Source organism: Eumetopias jubatus, unplaced genomic scaffold (assembly GCF_037043125.1).
Source record: "Eumetopias jubatus isolate StellerSeaLion01/CBP00866 unplaced genomic scaffold, mEumJub1_p1.0 scaffold_11, whole genome shotgun sequence".
In the NCBI taxonomy this organism is placed as follows: domain Eukaryota; kingdom Metazoa; phylum Chordata; class Mammalia; order Carnivora; family Otariidae; genus Eumetopias; species Eumetopias jubatus.
In genome coordinates, this window is record NW_028274817.1 from 6,364,012 (window position 1) to 6,378,626 (window position 14,615).

Sequence of the window (14,615 nt, forward strand, 5' to 3'; positions counted from 1 at the left end):
TCTCCTGAGTAGCTACACAGCGTCAGGATCATTCCGCTTCAGTGGCATGACCGAATTTTCTATCCGAGGCACGTGCACGTGAGAAGGCAGCTGCCTCACACTGTGCCCTTGGCCCTACTGTCCCATCAACCGATGTCGATTCCTAAGACCTTTGTGTGAAGATAAAAAGGATATAGTGTCCCCGGGACAGAGCCTAGCACGTTGTCAGTACTGAATATTCTTTGAGTGAGTGCATGAATGGATACAGGACTGAATGAAGGCAGGAGGGGGTCTGAAGTCAGACCAACCTCAATTCCAATTCTCTTCTGCCCCTTACACATGGTGTGACCTTCACAAAATTATTTGACCTCTGAGTCTTCACTTCCACACCCATAGCTTTCCGTGCCTATAAATCGAGAATAGCAATGACTCCCTTGAGTTGTGACCATGAACTGTAGAAACAGACTCCTGGATTTTATGCCCAGCTCTCACAGAGGCTCACAGCGCCTCCTGGGTCTCTGCACAGCTGGCGGACCATGCCTCGCAGGCTTGGTGCACAACTGACTGGAGCCACTGCTTCTAAAAGTTTCAGGGCAGGGCCTGGCAGTTAATGACCCTGACACGTTAATTGTTGTCACTCAAACCTGCTAATGACTCTAAGTCACAAAACAGGCAGCTGTTGTGGCTGTCCAAGAAATGCCACCTACCTTTCTCCGTCCGGTGGTGGTACTCTCTCCTCCTCTCCTGACCGCAGAACACCTCCCTCTCTCCCCCTCCGCCTCTTCCTCCTCAAACTGGACGCAGCAATTGATCACTGGTTAGATGGGATACCCAAAACTACTGCTTTTCAAATTCTTTCTCCCTTTCTCCCTTTCTCTCCTTCCTTCTTTCTTTCTTTCCTTTCTTAGTCATGGAACCCTTTCTTCAAAGGAAAGTCTATGAGGAAGGTGTAGAAGATCAACACATAAAAGTAGCTGCTTGGTTTGAAGCTGGATGGGGAGGCAGGCCCCTGGCCTCTAGTTTAACTCTTCCTCTCTCCCTCTCCCCTACTGCCTCCGTCTCTCCCTCTTCTCTCTCTCCCCTTCTCCCCCTCCCTTTCTCCCTCTCTCTCTCTCTCTCTCTCTCTCTCACACACACACACACACACACACACACACACACACACACACTGCCCCAATGAGGAAGCTCCAGGGTTCTGAGCAGCATGATTTTGATAACCTCAAAATTAATTGTTCTGGGGCACCCGGCTGGCTCAGTCACTGGGGCTTGCGACTCCTGATCTCGGGGTTGTGAGTTCAAGCCCCACATTGGGTGTGGAGATTCCTCCAAAAATAAAATCTTTTTTTTTTTTAAGATTTTATTTATTTGTTTGACAGAGAGAGACACAGCGAGAGAGGGAACACAAGCAGGGGGAGTGGGAGAAGGAGAGGCAGGCTTCCCGCTGAGCAGGGAGCCTGATGTGGGGCTGGATCCCAGGACCCCGGGATCATGACCTGAGCCGAAGGCAGATGCTTAATGACTGAGCCACCCAGGCGCACCCTCAAAAATAAAATCTTTAAAAAAAAAAAAACATTAGTTGTTCTTAAACATGGCAGATTGTCAGAATCATATATAGACAGCTAGACCATGGGACCACGGCAAACACTGTCATTCAGTAAGTCTGGTTTACTATGCTGACCTGCCCTATGACTATCAGTGCCCAAAGCAGGGGCTAAGCTGCCAGAGCCACCAAAGGAACTGCTGTAGCTACCACCACTGTAAAATGAAGGTACCAAGACTAATGGAGATGTTGCCAATGCTTGGGGCCATGAACCCTGGGGATTTTCTCAGTCCCCAACCGCTCACTTCTCTGTAGCACACACTGGTGCTTGCCTACCAAACAACACTCGCCACTCCTTTCCTCACTGGCAGAATTCTGATTCTGGGGCACCTGGGTGGCGCAGTCGGCTGAGTGTCCAACTCTTGGTTTCAGCTCAGGTTATGATCTCAGGGTTGTGAGATCGAGCCCTGCCTCAGACTCCATGCTGAGCAGAGTCTGCTTGAGCCTCTCCCTCTCCCTCTCCCTCGCCCCCCCATACTCTCTCTAAGGAGGGCACATGTTGTAATGAGCACTGGGTGTTATATGCAAATAACGAACCATGGAACACTACATCAAAAACTGATGATGTAATGTATGGTGATTAACATAACATAATACAATAAAAAGACTGACAAAATCTAAATCAATCAATCAATCTTTAAAAAGAGAATTCTGATTCTGTTCAACTACCTGTTCCTCTCCTATGTGATTTAGGAAGGAGAAGACCCCCTCTCCATCCCCAGAAGAAGATCCTAATTATTCTAAACCACAACCATGGCTCATTCTTCTTGCTAGGGGTTAGATTTTGACTGAGGATGTGAAATAATTCCGCCAACGAAGAGAAGGGGGCTGAGGAATTTCTGGGAAAAGTTCTTCTCCTATTAAAAAAATATTGAGAAAGAGAAAGTTCCTCTTTTTCCACTGGACTCTGCCTGGATATACATCTATGTAATGGCAGCCATCTTGTAACGGTGAGGGGAGCTTACCCAAGGCAAAGCCACTCCGCTGAGGATGGCAGAGTGAAGGATGGAGAGGATCAGTGCCCTCGAGGACATCATTGAACTTTCAAATAAGCAGGGGGCTTCCTTTCCTAAAGATTTCTTCTTGTGTAAGCTAACTAGTCTTTTTATTGTTCAGGCTGCTGTCTCTCAATTTCACCATCACCATGTTAGAAATGCAAATTCTCGGGCCCCAACCCCAAACCACTGACTCTGAAACTTTTGGGGTTAGAGGTCAGCATCCTGTGTTATAACAAGCCCTCAGGTAATGCTGATGCACACTCAGGTCTGAGGAACATGAAGAACAAAGCCATTTTGAGTTGGCTTTTCTTTTTTCCCCTTCTTTTCCTATATATTACTTGATGCTCATCACAATAAGTGTATTTTTTTAAGATTTCAGTTTTAAGTATTCTCTACACCCAAAGTGGGGCTCAAATTCACAACCCCAAGATCAAGAGTTGCATGCTATACTGACTGAACCAGCCAGGCGCCCCCATAACACATGTACTCTTAATCCCTCTCACCCACTTCACCCACCCCCTACCCACCTCCCATCTGGCAATCACCAGTTTTTATTCTAGAGTTAAGAGTCTGTTTTTGTGATGCCTGGGTGGCTCAGTCAGTTAAGTGTCTGGCTTCAGCTCAGATCATGATCCCAGAGTCTTGGGATGGAGTCCCACAGGTCCTGGGATCGAGTCCCGCATCGGGCTCCACGCTCAGCGGGGAAACTGCTTCTCCGTCTGCCTGCTTCCCCCCCCTGCCTGTGCTCGCTCGCTCTCTCTCTCTCTCACTCTCTCTCTGACAAATAAATAAATAAGATCTTTAAGAAAAAAAAAAAGAGTCTGGGGGCTCCTGGGTGGCTTAGTTGGTTAAGCGTCTGCCTTCAGCTAGGGACATAATCCTGGGATCCTGGGATTGAGCCCCACATCGGGCTCCCTGCTCAATGGAGAGCCTGCTTCTCCCTCTCCGTCTGCCTGCCGCTCCCCCTGCTTGGGCTCTCTGTCAAAATAAATAAAATCTTTAAAAAATATATTTCATTTAAAAGTCGTTTTTTTTGTCTTTTTGTTTGTTCATTTTTGTTTCCTAAATTCCACATTTGAATGAAGTCATATGGTATTTGTCTTTCTCTGACTGACTTATTTCACTTATCATTATACCTCTGAATCCACCCACGTTATTGCAAATGACAAGATTTCAGTCTTGTTTATGGCTGAGTAATATTCACATTAACAAGAGAAAGAATTAAAATCCATGATCATTTCAATAGCGCAGTAAAAGCATTTGACAAAGTACAACATTCATTCATGATAAAAAAAAAACTCTCAATAAAGTCGGTTTAGAGGGAACATACTTCAACATAATAAAGTCCATATATGAAAAACCCACAGCTAACATCACACTCCATGGTGAAAATTTGAGAGCTTTTCCTCTAAGATCAGGAACAAAACAAGGATGTCCACTCTCACCACTTTTATTCAACGTAGTAGTGGAAGTCCTAGCCACAGCTCTCAGACAAGAAAAGAAAAAAGACATCCAAATTGGTAAGGAAAAAGTAAAACTGTCATGATTTGCAGATAAGATCACATGATACGGTATATAGAAAACCCTCAAGAATCTACCAAAAAAAAAAATTACTGAAACCAATAAATGAATTCAGTAAAATCACGATACAACATCAATATATAGAACTCTGTTGCATTTCTATACACTAACAATGAAGTAGCAGAAAGTGAAATTAAGGATACAATCCCATTTACAATTACACCAAAAATAATAAAATACCTAGGATTAACTTAACCAAGGAGGTGAAAGACCTGTACTCTGAAAACTATAAAACACTGGTGAAAGAAATTAAAGATGACACAAAAAAATGGAAAGATATTCCATGCTCATGGATTGGAAAAACAAATATTGTTGCAATGGTCATATGACCCAAAGCAATCTACACATTTAATGCAATCCTTACCAAAATACCAATACCATTTTTCACAGACCCAGAACAATCTTAAATTTTATATGAAACCACAAGAGACCCTGAAGAGCCAAAGCAAACTTGAAAAAGAAGAATTGGACAAAAAAGGAAGAGTTGGCTTTTCTTTTATTTATAGTTAAGAATCTTAACTGATACCAAAATGTCTATAAAATTTCAAAGTCTACATTTTTTTTTGATGATTCTTTTTACGCACTCATCGACGGTAGTCCCTCTGCCTAGAGTTCAGACCCGAGTTCCCAGGCCTCCTCTCGGCCAAATGGTAGTAGGTCTTACTCTTCCTCCCCGCCTGCCTCCTTCAGGGTAGGGGCCCCCACCTGCAGTCCCTCCTAAAGAGAAACTTCTCCGAGGCCTTCGCTGACCTTCAGAAATGCCCCAACATGAAGTCCCTTACTACACACGTCGTCTTTTGAGTCTCCCAACAACCCTTTTACACAAGCGTTATCACCATATTTTTCATATGAGAAGAAACCCCGAGGCTTTGAAAAGATAGGAAATTTTCAAGGTCAGTCAACTAGGCAGATATGGAGCTTGGCTTTGGGCTTGCATCTTCTTGATTCCAGTGACCATTCTTTCCCAAGCAGCTATGCCATGACTGGCAATGACTATCCGTATTGCATTTTGGTCATTTCTGTTGCAGAGATATAGAGCATTCCAAAGGAACTCAGAGGGGTCCAGGACTCACCTGCAACCCAATCTCCTAGGGTGTTATTCAAAAACATCTCCAGCAGTAGTCACGCTTTTAAACAAAGTTACCACGGTTAGAGACTCCTCTTTTGGGGTCTAGAACTAAATGTAGTGGAACTGATCAACCAAGAGGCTAAGAGCACAGACCACACAGAGGTTCTGGAAATGTCATATGTTTAAGGACTGTGAAATGTAAGGGCGCCTGGCTGGTTCATTCAGTGGAGCATGCAACTCTCCTGATCTCGGAGTTGCGAGTCTGAGCCCCACATTGGGCATAGAGATTACTTAAAAAAAAAAAAAAAAGACTATGAAATGTATACAGCTCTGAAGCCACAAACAGGTGCTATGTACACTATCCACTTCAACTATGATTGGGACCCACAGGAGGAAGCCACTCATTGAATAACTCACTCCACATCTTGGGGAGGAAATCTTCATTCCTTGAAATATGTCCCTACCTTCCTTTAAAAAATAATAAGACAATTGAGACTCAGTTAAAGGAAGATGTCCTGCAACAGCTACCTTCTCTCTCTTTCTCCACCCTCCTGGCACCATTACATTTAACAGAGAGGCAGTGAGTGAAAAGACTTGGCATCAGAAGACTTTGGTTGGATTTCCAGCTATGCCACTTACTAGTCACTAGTTGGACTTAGTGCTGCTCACTTAACCTCACTGAGCCTCAGTCTTCTCATCTGGAGGATGGGGATTATAGTCTCACTAGCACCCTCATAGATTTTTATTGGGGGGGGAGTACCAAATGAGATAATACATATACAAATACCTAACCAGTGATGGTGCAGTGAGTTGGCATTAAATATTAATACCCAAGAAGTTTCTATATATTGACTGTTCACTCCTAGCCAGGCACTGTGCTAAGGCTTTACACATATTATTTCTCTGGATCCTCACAACAATCCTACGATGACTGTTCTATTATCTTCTCCATGTTATAGATGAAGAAACAGACTAAGGTTAAATAGTAGCTTCCTCGAGTTTGACTAGCATGTGGCAGACGACACGAATTCAACACCAAGACTGTCTGATTCCAAAGACACGTATGTGAATGCTACTGTTGTGCCTGTTTTACAGATGAGAAAAGCCAGAAGCTTAAAGAGCTGATGTAACTTTTCAAACTAGTAGATGTCGAAGCTTGGATATAAACCCAACTCGGAGTCTAAACCTCGGGCTCTTGATCACACACAGCTCCACTGTCTCCGGCAGATACCTGTCGAAGGAATCATCACATCATGAAGTGAAGGACAGGCCAAAAAGTCACTTTGTGAATACCTGGGTTTCAACTATTGATCCGTATCTGGTTCCTTATTCCTATTTTGACAACCTTGGCACTGGTCTAAGCAACACCCGGGGACTCTTTACATCAAAGTTTTGTTAAGATGTTTTGCTTGAAGGTAGAAGGAACAGAGAGTGTGGTGGTATTTATTTAAAGTACAAAATGCAAGTGGCCAACCTAGCTAGAAAAGCTAGAATTACTGAGTTTTACATGGATTGAAATATTCTTCTCAAGTACATAGAAGGCATGTATCTGCTGCCACAGAAGTTCTTGACTATGGATGTCAGATGGGTATCCTGCTTTCTTTAATATGTGTTATACTCGGGGATCATCTCTTACGTGAAACCAGCAAACATTTGTCCCCACCCTGTGCCTCTCGTCAGCACTCCCACAGCTGAGATGTACTAAGACACTTAATCCACATAAAACAATATCTGTCCATTTAACTTGCTGGCCAGTGCACAGAGCTGGGAAATCCTCCTCCTTTACAAATACTATTGCTGTGTATATGAGGCCACAGACAGAGCCCTTCCTTCTTGCTCATCCGCCAAGCTCTGGCTCCTCGACAGTTAGTCATGGGTTACAAGTCTCTCCCAGTTACCGTCCTGTCTTCTCTTTCCTGTGTTTTTCCCTCCAGCCTCCCAGGAAGGCTTCTCCTTAACCAGTGGGTAAGAGCATCTCCCTGCGGCCCCTCCATGGCACAGTGCCGAACCACAGGCGGGCTGAGTCCCACGTCCATCCATAGACTCTGGTGGTGCTGACTAGCTCGCTGTCAGTGCTAGGAGCTTGCTCATCTCTGGCCTGGGTCACTCGTGGTCCTATAGCAAAACAGATCAATAAGGAACACTGGCACATTACCAGAAGAGAAACAAACAGAGAGATCCATATCTGAGGAGAAGCAGGGACGACTAGAGAGGCAGTGAGGACAGGAACGGGCAAAGGGCAGGGCACACTGACGTCTGGATGTGAAGCACGCGGTGGTCAGGGGCAGGATGGCAGGGGGAGCCAGGCTCCCTCAGGAGGCAACAAAGCTTAGTCGCTAAAATCATACTTTCTAGAACCAGCCAGGTCTGAATTCAAAGCCTTATTTTTCTCCTTCCTCTGAGACGTTGGGCAAAGTCCCTTCCCTCAGTTTCCAAGTTGAAAAAGTGGAGGTTGTCCTACTTCCCAAAGTTAACTGTGGGGAAGACAGGAGATGCAGGGACAGGAAAGTCCCGGCACAGAGTAGGTGTTCAAAACTTGGCTGTTCACGTTCCTTTCTTTCCTTTCTGTAAGAAGCAGAACTAGGGCAGGGCAAGAGAGGAACAACTAAGCACAGTTTTGCCAGGAAGTTGCCCTCCCTGGGCTCAGCTCCGTCACCAACCCGGCCAACCCAGCATGAGTTTCAGAGTAGATCTTCAGTTAGATTTCTTTTTTCTTTTCTTTTAGATTTTATTTATTTATTTGAGAGAGAGAGAAAGATAATGAGAAAGAGCACAAGTGGGGAGGAGAGGGAGAAGCAGGCTCCCCGCGGAGCAAGGAGCCCGATGCGGGACTCAATTCCAGGAGCCCGGGATCATGACCTGAGCCGAAGGCAGGCACTTAACTGACTGAGTCACCCAGGCGCCCTCTTCAGTTAGATCTCTAATATGGCAGCTAATATTTACAAATTCTTGTTTCTACTGTACTTGAGGGTACTTGTAACAACTCTCTGCAGCAAGTGAAACATCACCATTGAGGGATTTTCCAGCACAATGTATTTAATGAATATTTTTAACTATTTGACTCAAGAGAAGCTCTATTAATTCATATGCACTAGAGAGCAAGATTGGGGAGGAATAGGAAGGAAGAGACAGCCAAGAGGGTTAAAAAGAACCACAGATTTGAGCATTCATTTAGCTCTGGGAAATCACCACGACAAAACAAATCAAATGAAAAACAAGAAGTGAAGACTTTTGGAACCGCCCTTACATTCGCTGGAGGGTAGAGCATACTTAGACCCTTTTCAACACCTCTTTCAAATTTCCAGATATTTTCACGTAATAGCCAAATGATATGTAATCCATTTCAACAACTGTCTCATTAAATCTAAATTAAGTCCTTAAGATACTTAAAATGTGATCAATTTTGTGCTGTATCATGTTCCTTCTGTGGCTTAAAATCATACAAAATTTGTTTTTTTTTTTTTTAAAGATTTTATTTATTTATTTGACACAGAGAGAGAGACACAGCGAGAGAGGGAACACAAGCAGGGGGAGTGGGAGAGGGAGAAGCAGGCTTCCCGCGGAGCAGGGAGCCCGATGAGGGGCTCGATCCCAGGACCCTGGGGTCATGACCTGAGCCGAAGGCAGACGCTTAACGACTGAGCCACCCAGGCGCCCCCAAAATTTGTTTATGGTACATTTCTGCCCCAGTAAATCTGACAAGAGGAGGTCCTTATTATGATATCCCACCCCTTTGCCTGACAACTGTGTATTCTAGAAAGGGAAGGCTCAAGAGGCAAACTCATAACTCAGAAGAGGGTGAGTCATCCAATATCTTTAAAAGGGAATTTGAATTAGACCAACCCACCCATAAACGTGGTTACGATTAGTGACAGAGCATGATTCAGTTCACAAATGAAACTTTCCAACTGAGGTGTCTACCACTAATGTATTCAAATTAAGACACAAGGACTATGGGTACTTGTGTGTGCCTATGAGGTCATATAAAACTCATTATAGCTGTGTCTGGGGAAATCATTTATCTTCCGGCATTAATAATATTAAAAAAACTTATGGCTTTATGATAAATCATTTAATCAGGCTATAGTTCCAAAAACTTACTTTTTAATTATAATATTAAAGGCACCTTTAATTGATGTGCCTGCTTAAAATGAACAATACTAGTGACAGACCTCTAGAAACAATTAAGATAATCCTGTCAGAATGAATAAAAATGGCATATTCTTTGCCCAAAATACCTGCTGGAATCCAGGATTCTCTTCTCTTGTTTTCCTTTCCCTATTCTTCTCAAAGGTCATCCATTGAAAAGGAGTCCATTCCTCATTTGTTACTGGCTCCAGCTAAAGCTGTGCAGAGGAAGAGATCTAAAGTATGGGTCAAGGGGCGCCTGGGTGGCTCAGTCATTAAGCGGCTGCCTTTGGCTCAGGTCATGATCCCAAGGTCCTGGGATCGAGCCCCGCATCGGGCTCCCTGCCCCACGGGAAGCCTGCTTCTCCCTCTCCCACTCCCCCGCTTGTGTTCCCTTTCTCGCTGTGTCTCTCTCTGTCAAATAAATAAGTAAAATCTTCAAAAAAAAAAAAAAAAAGATATAGGTTTCCTGGGCGCCTGGGTGGCTCAGTGGTTAGGCATCTGCCTTCGGCTCAGGTCATGATCCCAGGGTCCTGGGATCAAGCCCCGCATCGGGCTCCCTCCTCGGCGGAAAGCCTGCTTCTCCCTCTCCCACTCCCCCTGCTTGTGTTCTCTCTCTCGATGTGTCTCTCTCTGTCAAATAAATAAGTAAAATCTTCAAAAAATTAAAAAATTAAAAAAAAAGTATGGGTCAAGCTCAGGGGTGCGGATATGCTGCTCTCCCATTCTCTCAAGTACCACCGTATAGTCTATTAGAGTTAAAAGATGACTTAACTCTCTAGGAAGAAAGATCTTCATAATGAAGCCAGGGATATTCTTTCAATGATAAAGCTCCATAGATTTTCAGTTCAGACCATTGAAGGCCACCCAATTCTGGTACGTGGCACACCATTTGAGATGAGTAGTGTCCTTCTCAAGCAGCACAACATTTATGGTTCTTTTATTCTCCTAAGTGTTTTTAATTTTTTTTTATTTTTAAAGGTTTTATCCACCTATTTGAGAGAGAGAGAGAGGGAAGGGGGGGAGAGAGAGAGAGAGAGAGCGAGCACCCGAGTGGGGGAGGGGGCAGAGGGAGAGGGAGAAGCAGACTCTCCGCTGAGCAGGGAGCCCGAAGCAGGTCTTGATCCCAGGATCATGACCTGAGCCGAAGGCAGACGCTTAACTGACGGAGCCACCCAGGCGCCCCTCTCCTAAGTGTTTCTAGAGGAAGGGTGTGCTGGGCAGGACAGGCATCTCATCCTCTTTATTAAGCACTTACTGTCAGGAAATGAGGTAAGGGCTGTGCTTGTATTACCTTGTATAACATTTATTTCTTTTTTTTAAAGATTTTATTTATTTATTTGACAGAGAGAGACACAGCGAGAGAGGGAACACAAGCAGAGGGAGTGGGAGAGGGAGAAGCAGGCTTCCCGCCCAACACGGGACTCCATCCCAGGACCCTGGGATCATGACCTGAGCCGAAGGCAGACGCTTCACCGACTGAGCCACCCAGGCGCCCCAAATAAATAAAATCTTAAAAAAAAAAAAAAAAAGCAATGGTTCATATACCCAGGCATGGTATATTATATTTACACTTCTCGTTTTATAGGCACATTTTTTTCTAGCTAAAACTTTAAGCTCAGGACAAAATAGCTTATGTTAATGGTTAATGAGGAAAGTTAGGGTATTATTCAGGGTTCTCCAGAGAAACAGAACCAACAGGATATATACATATAAAGAGATTTATTCTAAGGAATTGGCTCACATGATTATGGGGACTGACAAGTCCCAAGAAGGGCAGGGTGCATTGGCAAGCGGGAGGCCCAGGAGAGCTGATGGTGTAGTTACAGTCAGGAGGCCAGCAGGCTAGAGACCCTAGAAGAGCCCATGTTTCAGTGTGAGCCAGAAAGCAGGAGAAAAATGTGTCCTGATTCGAAGGCAGTTAGGCAGAAGGAGTTCTTTCTTACTCAGGGAAGGATCAGTCTTTTTGTTCAATGCACTGGATGAGGCTCGCCCACTTTAGGGAGAGAAATCTGCTTTACTCAGCCTGGCAGTTTAAATATTGATCTTATGCAAAAACATCCTCATAGAAACACCCAGAAAATAATGTTTGACCAAATATCTGGGCACCCTGTGGCCCAGTGAAGTTGACACATAAAATTAACCATCATAGTTAGCATTGCCCTGCTGCCCTGTGCATGATTATAAAGAAAAACATCATTAAAAGAAATTGAATTTCAATTTAACATTTAAGCACGTTTTATTTAGCTTCCTAAATTTAAAAACACACACATCTTTCTCTTCTTGGGATCTGCTAGTACTGGGGGCTATTTCTATATCATTTCATGAAAATTGCATGTGATTTCTCAGAATCTATTAAGAGTTTTTTCTTTTTTATAGTTAATGTATAGCCGCTTACGTGAGAAATGGTTTTATAAATAAATGGAATAGATTCTGATACCTATCAGTTTCTATGATAAGGGGAAAATGAAAAGAATAAGGAATTTTGTTCCCAAATCATTGATTTAATGCAGTCTTATTTCTGGCAGAAATTATTTTTAATATTTAGATCTACTTAAATAAGGCCCTGTTTCTACAAGGTGAAACCACAACCGGATTTATTGTGGGAAAGTAAAATTGTTCCTGTGAACTGAGCTGATTAATTCAGCCAAATTACAGGGTCAGAAAACCAGTAAGCAATATAGCTAGCACTCAAACCAACTCTTACTCACTGAGCTCTACTATCAGCCTAAAATAGAGGGTTTGCCATGTGCGTTACTTTCAAAGGTTTTGTTTATTTTAGCATTTTCTTAGTTTAAAGTACCTCTCCTTGCTTCCTCTTGCTATTGAAATCTTTGGAAGCTCAATGCAAAAGCCAGCTTCTCAAATAAACCTTCCCTAATACCCAGTTGGAATGCCTCTCTACTCTGTTGGTTTTTTCAACACCATCCTGCATGAGTTTTTATCAAGCTCATTGTTTGATTTCACATCTGTCTCCCTTGTTGGATGGGGAGATCCCTATGAATTCACAGGATCTACCATGACGTCCTATACATAGGTGTTCAATAACTATTGAGTGAATGCTTCTCAACCAAATTTACCTAGGTGGCAGAGGAATACCAACCAGCTACTCAATGCTACAGAGGCACTGGATGGGAGCTGAAAGACCTGGATTTGGGTCCCACTCTAACTACTTCCTAGCTCTGAGCTTGGGGCCTTAGAGAACTCACTTCCTTACTTTGAGTTTACTTTAAAATGAAGCACTTACACAGGATGATGTCTTCATTCCCTTCTTATTCCAGCTATGATACGACACATGACTCTTCTCCTTCCATCTTCCTTCCTTCCTTCCTTTCTCTGAGCACTTAATGACTATTTACTATGTACCTAGGCATTCAAAACACAGCTCATTCATGACCTTGTTCATTTAATGGGAATATATCCATTTTTTGATTCTCCGCCATTGCAAGGTATGTTTCTTCGGTCACCGGGGTGGGATTCAGTGGAAGAGTCAGGACTCTTTTTGGTTTTTCATAAGCAGAGGTTACAGCAATGAGCTGTACTAGAATCCCTGGTGTTTTAGAAAATCAGCCATCCTGTTTTTTTTTTTTTTGTTTTTTTCCTCATAGTTTAGGAATAAATGTCTGGACAAAAAGAAAAAAATCCAGGAAAAAATGTGATTCAATTCTGTTATTGTTGCCCTGGCATAACACTGGTTATATTGGCAGATTCATCTCTATTTCATTTCCAAAAGTCATTGTACTATAATGGTTCTACCTCCATCCTTAAGTTACTGAGGCTCATGAAATCAAGACCCATTAAGAGACCATTCCAATGAAAATCTGTCAGTATTATGGCCATTTTGTTATTAAAATGAACCAGATTTGAAGCCAATATGATTGTTCCCTTATCACATTTGCAAGTATTTTTTTTTTTTTTTGCATTTGCAAGTATTCTAAAGAACAGTAATGCCCAATTTGGTGAGGCATGGTGAAACCAGCACTCACATGTACCGTTAAGGAGACTATAAATCAGCATTATCTTTCTGAGACGAACTTTTACAAAATATATTCGAGCCTTGAAATGCTCCAAATTCTTTTACCCAGTAATTTCATTGCTAGGAATTGAATTTAAAATTATCAGGAGTTGTCAAACCATGATCTATCCATATGATACTATTCAATATATCTATATTAGTGAGAAGAGAAGAGGTTATTCTGCCATCACAAATCAACCTAGAAATTCCAGTGGCTTTACCAAAATAAAGGTCTATTTCTCATTTGTGCTCCCTGTTCAACATGGAGTAGCGGGAATCTCAGTTCCACAGTCACTGTGACACAAAGGTGAAAAATCCGCCATAGAATGACCCCATCACTGAGCAGAAAAAGAAATAAATTGGTGGGTGGCACATGCTGACTCTTCTACACTTTGGTCCAGAAGTTTATTCCTGATTTTTTGTCTTTTCTTATGCCCAATGGCCAGAATTAATCATGTAGCCCTATCCAACAGCAGAGAGGATGGGAAATGCACAGGGCCAAACGGGAATGCTCGGTAAGCACCAATATCTCTATCATAGCAGTTAAAAAGAACACTTTTTTTAAAGTTATAACAGAATGAAATGCTCATGATAAGAAAGTGGGAAAGCAGGCTTAATCTGTGTTGAATGTAATTTCAGATTTATAAAAAATATACTTTTTACTTAATGCATTTTGAAAATATTCTTCAATTAAATGGTTTACTTTTTTAATATATTTATTTTTTTTAAGATTTTATTTATTTATTTGAGAGAGAGAATGAGATAGAGAGCATGAGAGGGGTTAGGGTCCGAGGGAGAAGCAGACTCCCTGCCGAGCAGGGAGCCCGATGCGGGACTCGACCCCGGGACTCCAGGATCATGACCTGAGCCGAAGGCAGTCGCTTAACCGACTGAGCCACCCAGGCGCCCCATAATATATTTATTTTTTTAAAGATTTTATTTATTTATTTCACAGAGAGAGAGAGAGAGCACAAGTAGGCAGGGTGGCAGGCAGAAGGAGAAGCAGGCTCCCCGCGGAGCAGGGAGCCCAATGTGGGGCTCGATCCCAGGACTCCGGGATCGTGACCTGAGCCGAAGGCAGATGCTTAACGACTGAGCCACCCAGGCGCCCCTGGTTTACTTTTATAATAAGATTATTTTTGAATAATTATCATTTGGCTTTTGATACTCAAATTCAAACTTCTTTTTGTCTTTATTACTATCTACTTTAGTCAGATGCCAGGTAGGTCCTGAGGATACAGAGGT